The sequence below is a fragment of the Stegodyphus dumicola genome, chromosome 4, assembly GCF_044657685.1.
Source record: "Stegodyphus dumicola isolate Sdum_Otavi_A_Nest chromosome 4, ASM4465768v1".
Classification (NCBI taxonomy): Eukaryota; Metazoa; Arthropoda; class Arachnida; order Araneae; family Eresidae; genus Stegodyphus; species Stegodyphus dumicola.
In genome coordinates, this window is record NC_140771.1 from 99,731,144 (window position 1) to 99,740,125 (window position 8,982).

General features: G+C 28.1%; 1 long non-coding RNA gene across 2 annotated transcripts; it reads right to left on the reverse strand.

Moving 5' to 3' along the window:
• Positions 1–2,904: 2,904 nt before the first annotated feature.
• Positions 2,905–8,754, reverse strand: LOC146997621 (uncharacterized). Of its 2 annotated transcripts, XR_015040722.1 has the most exons (4): positions 8,608–8,754; positions 7,425–7,534; positions 5,268–5,310; positions 2,907–3,141 (listed from the first exon to the last, which is right to left on the reverse strand). It is a non-coding gene; the product is annotated as an uncharacterized LOC146997621 (long non-coding RNA). The 2 variants fall into 2 exon arrangements; XR_015040723.1 differs by lacking the exon at positions 7,425–7,534 and having other exon boundaries at positions 2,905–3,141; positions 8,608–8,694.
• Between the last annotated feature and the right edge of the window lie 228 nt (positions 8,755–8,982).

The window sequence follows — 8,982 nt, forward strand, 5'->3', positions numbered from 1 at the left end:
CCCCTGCGTCGTTTAGAAGACAAACTGTGGCAAATAGTTGAAAGGGAATGGATAGCCATCCCTCAGGACACCATCCGCACTCTTACTGACTCTATGCCTAGACGTGTTTCTTCGTGCATCGCTGTCCGCGGTGGTCCTACGTCCTACTGAGCCGACGCCGTTCTCGCTCTGTATTCTGACTATCATTTTGAAATAAAAATCACTTATTGCTGTTTGCTGTCTCTGTCGTTTTTCCAAATTTCATCACTTTCTGACCACTCCTTCTTGGTGTTGCATTTTCAATGTCGAGCAGTGTATATGTTACACATGGAGAAAACCATGAAAACGTCCATGCAGCCAACCCGTTTCCTTGGAATTGAACCCAATCGCTCTGCTATTAGTGAACGCAAAATGGGGCAGAACTGCAGTGCTCCCCAGGCAGCATGCATTCGTAAATTGCACGAGAAAAATACGTGCAATTTACGAATGGCCTTTCGTATAAAAAACGTTCAAGTTGAACGTAAAAATATCATAAAAAGTGTCCAGTGGCAATTACTAAATATTTACGTAATTTTTACGTTATACTATACGTAACTTTTACGTAAAATTTAGGTATATTTACGCCAGAGACTACTGTTCATTCGCAACTTTTACGTATATGTAAATTTCAGGGATTTACGTATATTTTTAGTAAAAATTTACGTATATTTATCGCATATACGTAAATCTCAAATTTTTGCTTCATGTATGCGTATATATTTAGTAAAAATTAAGGTAGATATTCCCCGTATTTTACGGTACAAAAACGTATATATTTGATAGAAATTAACGTACATATTTGATAGTAATTGACCTAAATCTTCCCTATGTTTTCTTTGCATATGCGAATGACTGGTAAAAATTTAATCCGATGTATTCTCCACTTTACTGTGTATAAATGCACATTTTTTGGTAAAAAATTTGCATAAATCTCCAATTACCTTTTCACTGCATTTTTCATAAAATGTACTTATTTTAATCTCATTTTTATATAAATCTATGCAAAAACTTTCTGTATGCTATGATTAAAAGGTAAAATAATTTTTATATCAAATTCTTACATATCTGCCTTTTAGTTATGTATAGCAATATGGAAATATATATCACTGGAAAATTTAAATGCACTAGTAAATGCAAAAAAAAAAAAAAAAATTCTATTAAAAAATTACATAACACTTAAAGGCTGAAAATGACTTTTAATATTTCATTTCAAAGTGACTACAAAATATGCAATAAATTTAGTAAACATCAATTCTGTGTTTTAAATCAATTAATGCCATCGTTCATTTGCATTTTTATTTACTAAATTCATTTCATAAATTTAAATTTAGTAAAAAACTGTAGCAAACATTTGTTTACTAAATAACACTTTAAATAAATTATTTGCTTTTCTGAAGGACATTTTCTTATGCCATGTAAATGAACAATAGCATTGATTTAAAACATAGAACTCAGGTTCACAAAATTTAATGCATATTTTGTAGTCACTTTGAAATGAAATATTAAAAGTGATTTTCAGCCTTTTAGTGTTACGTAATTTTTGAATAGAAATTAATTTTTTTGCATTTAAATTTTCCAGTTATATATATTCCTTATTGTTGTACATACCTAAAAGGTGGATATGTAAAAATTTGATATTAATTTTATCTTTTAATCATAATATGCAGAACATTTTTGCATAGATTTATATAAAAAATAAGAGATTAAAATAAGCACATTTTACGAAAAATGCAGTAAATAGGTAATTGGAGATTTATGCAAATTTTTTACCAAAAATGTGCACTTATACACAGTAAAGAGGAGAAGACATCGGACTAAATTTTTACCAAAGTCATTCGTATATGCAAAGAAAACATAGGGAAGATTTAGGTCAATTATTATCAAATATATAAGTTTTTGTACCATAAAATACAGGGAATATCTACGTTAATTTCTATCTAAAGTACAATATAGTTAATTAACAAATTCAGTAAACGAATGTAGCACAAAAGAAAACATCATACGTTTAGATTATTTGAATGAGTGTGCTAAATTTTAAAATTGTTAAATATAGACCAGGAAATTGTAGAAAACTTACCTTTTCCAATAGTTTACCAAGTTGACTTTATTTTCCTTGAAGATGAATGTTTAATGTCACAAATATTTCATTCATATCTTCAGATAATACACAAATATTTACATATTTATTTATTAAAATTCAGTTTATCCCAAACATGTTCAAGAAAATATTAATTTGCACGCAAGTTAATCGAGTAAATTCTGTTTTAATTACACACATAATTATGATATGTAAAAATTTTACATTTATCAGTCAATCTTGCAATGTATTGTAATCTATTATTGTTGTCTTTCTCAGTTTAAAATCTTATAAATATATTAGATCAGTACTAAAAGTTCACCTCTACAAAAGAAATGCTTTATTGAGGTATTTTTAAAAAGTTCCCTTTTACAATGTATCTGTTAATTTCATAAAATTATGCAAATTCAAAATTACCTAAATATGTTCTTTATTTTATCTTATATACCAGATAAAATTTTAAAAAGTTAATTTGTTTAGGAATATTTAAGTTTTTAAATATTTATCTCATGTGACTTTTTCTATAACATCATTATAAATGTACATGTTGATGTGCACATACCAATTATTTTTTTTTCATCAAATAGCTTTATGGTATTAAATGATTTAAAAAGAGGCAACTGGACAAAAGAAAGCAATTAGAAGTTGGCTAATTTTTTATTAATTTGTTGTCAAATGCTGTGCATTTTAGATTATGCTCATATGATGACAATGAGTTATTTAAATTATAAAATTATTTTGAACATATCCCACATAAATTAACAAGTCTAAAATTTCAAGTTGTTTGAAGTATTATGAACTGAAATACTTGCAAAAGAAATACACATGAAATTAATTTAAGAATTAGGTTTATTTTACAGGTATTCGAAAACTGCAATTACTGTTAAACAATAAAAACTAACATTAAATCTGAAGAGCATATTTTTTTCGATAATAAAATTCCACATAGACTTCGCCATATTTTTTCTATAGTTCGCTGTCTTTAATATCCTGCTCGATTTTTGTAAAAGTGAATTCTTTGTCACCCAATGTTTTGAGAACAGCTCCTAAACAAGAAAAAGAAAAATCTGTAATAATTTCACACTTCAGATGTTTTCAGTTTTTAAATATAGTTGATGTATTAAAAGATGCATATAAAATGCACTGAGTATTTCATATTTAAAAATTTACATTTCAGTAATTAAAAATTTAATTTCATACTATCACACAGTAAGCTTCAATTATATACCTTACACAATGCCTATAATTTCAAGTAAAAAATACTTAAGATTTGTTTAGAACTGCAAGGTTGAGAAAGTCTTTAGTATTTAAGTACATGAGAAAAAACTTAATTTTGTATTAATTATATTGCATTAGCCTTTTCAATTTTACTCCTACATATAGTAAAGAATATTCGTTTTCTTACAGATAACTTTTTCTTAAATAAAGAGTAAGCAGAAAACTAATCACAACACTATATACATATAACAGAATACTTCATAAACATATACATGTCATTAACATACGTATATGCATTAACAGGCTATTTTACACATTTCAATAAACCAGAAACCAATACGCAATCAAAAGTATTATCAGTAAATTCCTCCAAAATCAGAGCAAAAATCTTTAATTATGATAACAATGACATCTCAGTTTGCAATATAAAATATTTCAAGTCTACATTCATGTGCATTCTAAGCAAACAGAAAGCTGAATAACAATAAAATTATAAATACCATAAAAAAGTTAAGAGCCACGTAGAATGATAGCAAGACTAAATGAAGTCTTCCTTCAAAAGTCAATTTAAATTCAAAAATTTGCCTTCCTGTTTAACATCTCAAAATAGAGTTACTGCTTACACTAACTAAATTTCCTGTCTTGGCAAAATAAAAATTGTCACTTCTGTTGCAGGAAATATTTGCTGCAAACTTTGTATGCAAATAATCCAGTGAAAAAATTTTAATTGTGGCTTGAATATTTTCTTTATTAAATAAATGAAAAATTCCCACATAATATTAATTTATGATCCACATGAAGCTTTTTACCTCTACCATATCATGCAGCTATTTTAAGATATATACTCTCATATAAAAGCCACAGAATTTTTTTACCAATATTAATATAGTATAAATCATTAATAAATCTTCTAAAAACAGCCCCAAAATTTCTGAATTTGATACCCAAAACATAATTCTACATAACTGTTAATGTATGCATTTGCTTGCACATACTTAAAATGAATTATACACACAAAAACTTAACATATTAACTTTAATAAATTCTTAATTAGCAGGATGACTCAATTAAGGCAAAATATGAAAGAAATCTACCTGATGGAATAGTTGTAAAAGATATATTTAAAAAAAGCTAATATTGTTTACCTTACACATGGCAGAAATTGAGTAAACTGTATGCAGATGGATTATTTATTAGGAATAGAAGTTAGATCAAAGTACCAAAGTCACACTAGGGCTTTAACCATTTGGGTGCAAAGAAGCATCTCAATTTAAAAAAGAATAATTTTAAAAAGCTAATAGAATTTTATAACTTTTACAATCTAGTACAAATATTAGACACATAAACCACACTAAATACCATTATTTACTTGCATATTTTCCTTCTTTGTGTACTTTATTCCTTAATTTTTCAGGATATGATTTAGAAACAGAGTTATGGTAAAAATGTATACTGGTAAAAAAAAATATTGCTGAAACTGATAAGTCCTTTGAATTATATACTATAGTGCAAAGAGGGATGGAATATGTGACTAAATATGATAAATCAGATTACAATAACATTAAACAAATAACATGAAAAACTGAAAAAAGAAATTTTATTTGAAATTATTTTTTAACTCATGGAAAGACAGACAGTATTTCCAACTTATTAAATTCAATTATATTTTACCTTCGTCAAACCAATATTGGTAAGAGAGTTGCATTTAAAATCGGTGCTAAGCTAAAGCTGCTTTCTTGCCTAATTTTATACTATTGAAAATACCAGTAATTGTCAAAGTTATTCGTACTCAATATGTGCAAGATTATTAATGAGCTGCCAAACCGCAGTTAACCATCTAATATACTACATTCAACATTATTATTTTTCTTTTTGAATGTCAGGTTTTCATTATTTCTGCCAATATATCTGTAACAGGACATAAAGATTGAGTTAATGTAGAATAGAAAATTACCTTGCAAGTTAGCACCTTTACCTTAGTGGCAGTACTTCATTCTCTAGAAAAAACATTTTAAATTATTATACTTAAACAAAAAATTCATATTTGTTACATCATTAACACAATAAACCAGAGTTGAATGCAAATCTAGATTAACTTCATTCTTGAAAACTAGTTTATTACTTTCAATTTAATTTAAAAATAATAAAAAATAAGGTACGTATTATGATGACTACCTAGATATCTCACCTAAACTGGCAATCCTTGTAGGTTATACAGGTTAACCCTAACATAGGTTATAGAGGGCACTAAGATAGAGAGTATTAATCCCACACTAGGGACTCTAACATTTGGTAGGAACAGTTTGAAAAGTGAAACAGATATTTATAGTGAACCAATGCAAAACAAAAATAGTTCTTTAGGGACAAAGCCCCTTTGGACTAATAAATACGAGTAAATTAACAGCTTTTAGCTATTTTTTCTTCTTGTAAAAAATAGACATACAGAATATTTTTAGAAAATAACAGTACTTTAAGCATGCATTTTCCACATATTTAACACAATAATTCATTCTAGCTCTGTTGCAATACTGGCAAAGGTACTCCTCTGTTATTAGGACGGGATTCAGAAATGTACAATGAAACCTCGAGATACGAGGTAAGTATGAGCAAAATACGAGCATTAATTCGAGTAACAAGCAATGAGCCAGGTTGTTGGTACGGGTGGCGCCATTTCCCCATCCGGCTCAACTCGGGGAATCCCTTCGACAGATCACTCAGTGTTCTTTTATATATGTGTTTGTGCACTTGTAAGTTAATTGTTTTGACATTTAACATGAAAATAATTATTTCAAGATGCCTCGCAAGAAGATTGTTGCCTCAGATAGTGTTGCAAAGAAAAATAAGGAGGCCATGGCCGTCGATATCAAGAAAGAAATCATAGATAAACATAAGCATGGTGACGGAATTGGCGAAGACTTGCGGCCTTTCAACATCGAAAATCTATACTATTCTGAAGAAGCAGGAAGAAATTAAGAAACCTGATGCAGCCAAAGGAATTATCGTTTCTTCCAAGCACCATAAAAGTACTCCTAGATGTTGAGAAGCTGCTGTTGGTGTGGATTAATGAGAAGGAGTTAAAATGTTGGTAACAAAGTTAAACTATTGTTATATTATTTACCAGTGTTATTTATTAGGAAAAATTGACTTGATTTTAAAATGTTGATATTTTTTGGGGTGTGGAATGGGTTAACTGAATTTCCATTATTTTCAATAGGGAAGCTTGTTTCTAAATACGAGAAATTCGCTATACCAGTTGAATGCTGGAACGAATTAAACTCGTATCTCGGGGTTCCACTGTAGATATGTAAGCATGTGTATATACATGTATGCGCATATATGTGTAAAGTATACACATACATACATACATAAAGAATATACACATGCACTCACAAGCACCTACATTTAAAAATGCATGCATATAAACACACATTTCTGAATCTGGTCCTGATAACAGAAGAATACCTACATGAATCATAGGATTTACATTAATCAGTTTTATTAGAATTCTTAAATGCAGAGGATTTACATTAATCAGTTTTATTAGAATTTTTAAATGCAGAGGATTTACATTAATCAGTTTTATTAAAATTCTTAAATGAAATCTTCACTATCCGAAAATTCAGTTTCATTTCCAGCTGAAACTGTATCAGGACAATCTCATTTATATTATTTCCCTCTAACAACTGAACATTTTAAAAACCTTTTCTATTCCATGGAAAACTAATGCTAAATTAAACATACATTTTCTAAATCTGAAAATTTTAAGTTAGCTTAGAAAGTGTAATCATTCTTAAAAAAGTTTGATTTATGCAGATGTTAGATCAATAAAATTACTTTCCTGTGAAAAAGTAATATGGCATTGAACAACACGATTTTACACATCAAGATATACTGAGTGAGAATTCCTGAAATGTTATATTTCTTGGTATCTCTGCAAGAATTGTATAAATAAGACTACCTCCCTTTTAACAAAAAATATTTTAGTAAATACTATGAAGAAAATTGGTTACATTATTTACAGTTCATAATTAATAGAAAATAAACCATTTCTTAGCTTATCAGAATTTATTTTTATCACATTCATAAACAGTACTAATTTAAACAAACATACCATTATGATTTCAATAACTATGAAATAGAAAATCCAAATCTGCATCTTTGATGGTCTAGTAGATTGGACGTCTCGTTTACTACAATTCAGCAGGATGCTGACTCCCCAGACTGTAATATATATATAATTAATTTACAAGGGAAAAAGCAACAAAAATATAAACAATTTCTTGGTTTTATATAAGCATTTCTGCACATTTACAATTTTAATTTTTTTAACTATCTAGTTATATCAAAATACATGATTTAGTAAAATATAATTCAAATAATTTAAGGTATTTTAGATCAAATACTAATTTTTTCATGCAAGTCTAATAATCAACATAACTATCAAGTTTTGACTTCGAAAATTATGTTTAGAGAAACTTGAAGCTGCAGTAAATAGTAATAAATTTATTCAAAACTGAAAGTAAAGCATTCTTACTTTATTTTCTTTCTTTAACTATGGCAGATTTTTTAAAACAACAAAATCAAACAAACAAAAAAGAAATGCATTCATGAAAGGACTTCGGACTTATTTATTATTCATGAAAGGATATATTTCAGTAATTACAAGTGCATAAAAATTCAGTATATATATAAAAAAAAAAAAAAATGAACACAGATTTGGAACAAAGTACCTGTGTTTCTATGGCATAAAATTTCCTTTTTTAATAGCACAATATCTTTGAGTTAAAGATTATATATTAAAGCAAATTTATAAAACTAAATTCAAAAATAAGAAATTAAATTATTTTTAGGGAAAACACTAAGCAAATAAAAAATTTTGAATTTCATAAATAAATGAAAGTTACATGCTTTATTTTTTGGCATAAGGTAGATACCCAACATTTCCATAACAGATTTCTGAACAATTAGTCATGTTAATATTGCCTTTCTTTTTCCATTAAAAGCTATTTCCTGCTTAATTACAGTATGCTTTAAGATAAATATTAAAACGTTTGACTAAAAATAATATAACTATAAAAAGGTGAGACACATACAAAAAGGAGTGACACAAACAGTAAGAAACAGACTAGTGCAAAATTTAAAAGTACCAAATCCTGAAAATGAATCATTAGGCACGTACACAAAAGAACAACACGTGGAAAATCACATTTCCTACACAGACGTTATTTATAAAATTTTATATAGGTGAAGAAAGTACGAGTATTAAACACTGAAAATATAAAATATTCACTTACTTTCTTCAAATAATTAGTAACTTCGATGGATTCAGTCACAAACGCCAATCCACGAACAAACAGTATTCTTTGCGACTTTACCATTCTCTTCGACCGCCATTGCTGAGTGCTGACTTCACAAATATCCCGCCACAACCGGAAGTAGAAAGTGTCTGCTTTGCCATTGGTCAGTGAACAAGAATTGCAACGCTTTTTTTTTTCTTTATAATTAAACATATTAAGAAAGCCTCTAAATTAGCATATGAAATAAACTTACTTTTGCATTATATAAATTTATATTCACAGCATCTCTGTATTAAGGTAATAATTAAATTTTTCTACGAAAAATAGAAATGTCTGTGTATGCGCATGCTCAGTGTATAATCGTAAATCCGG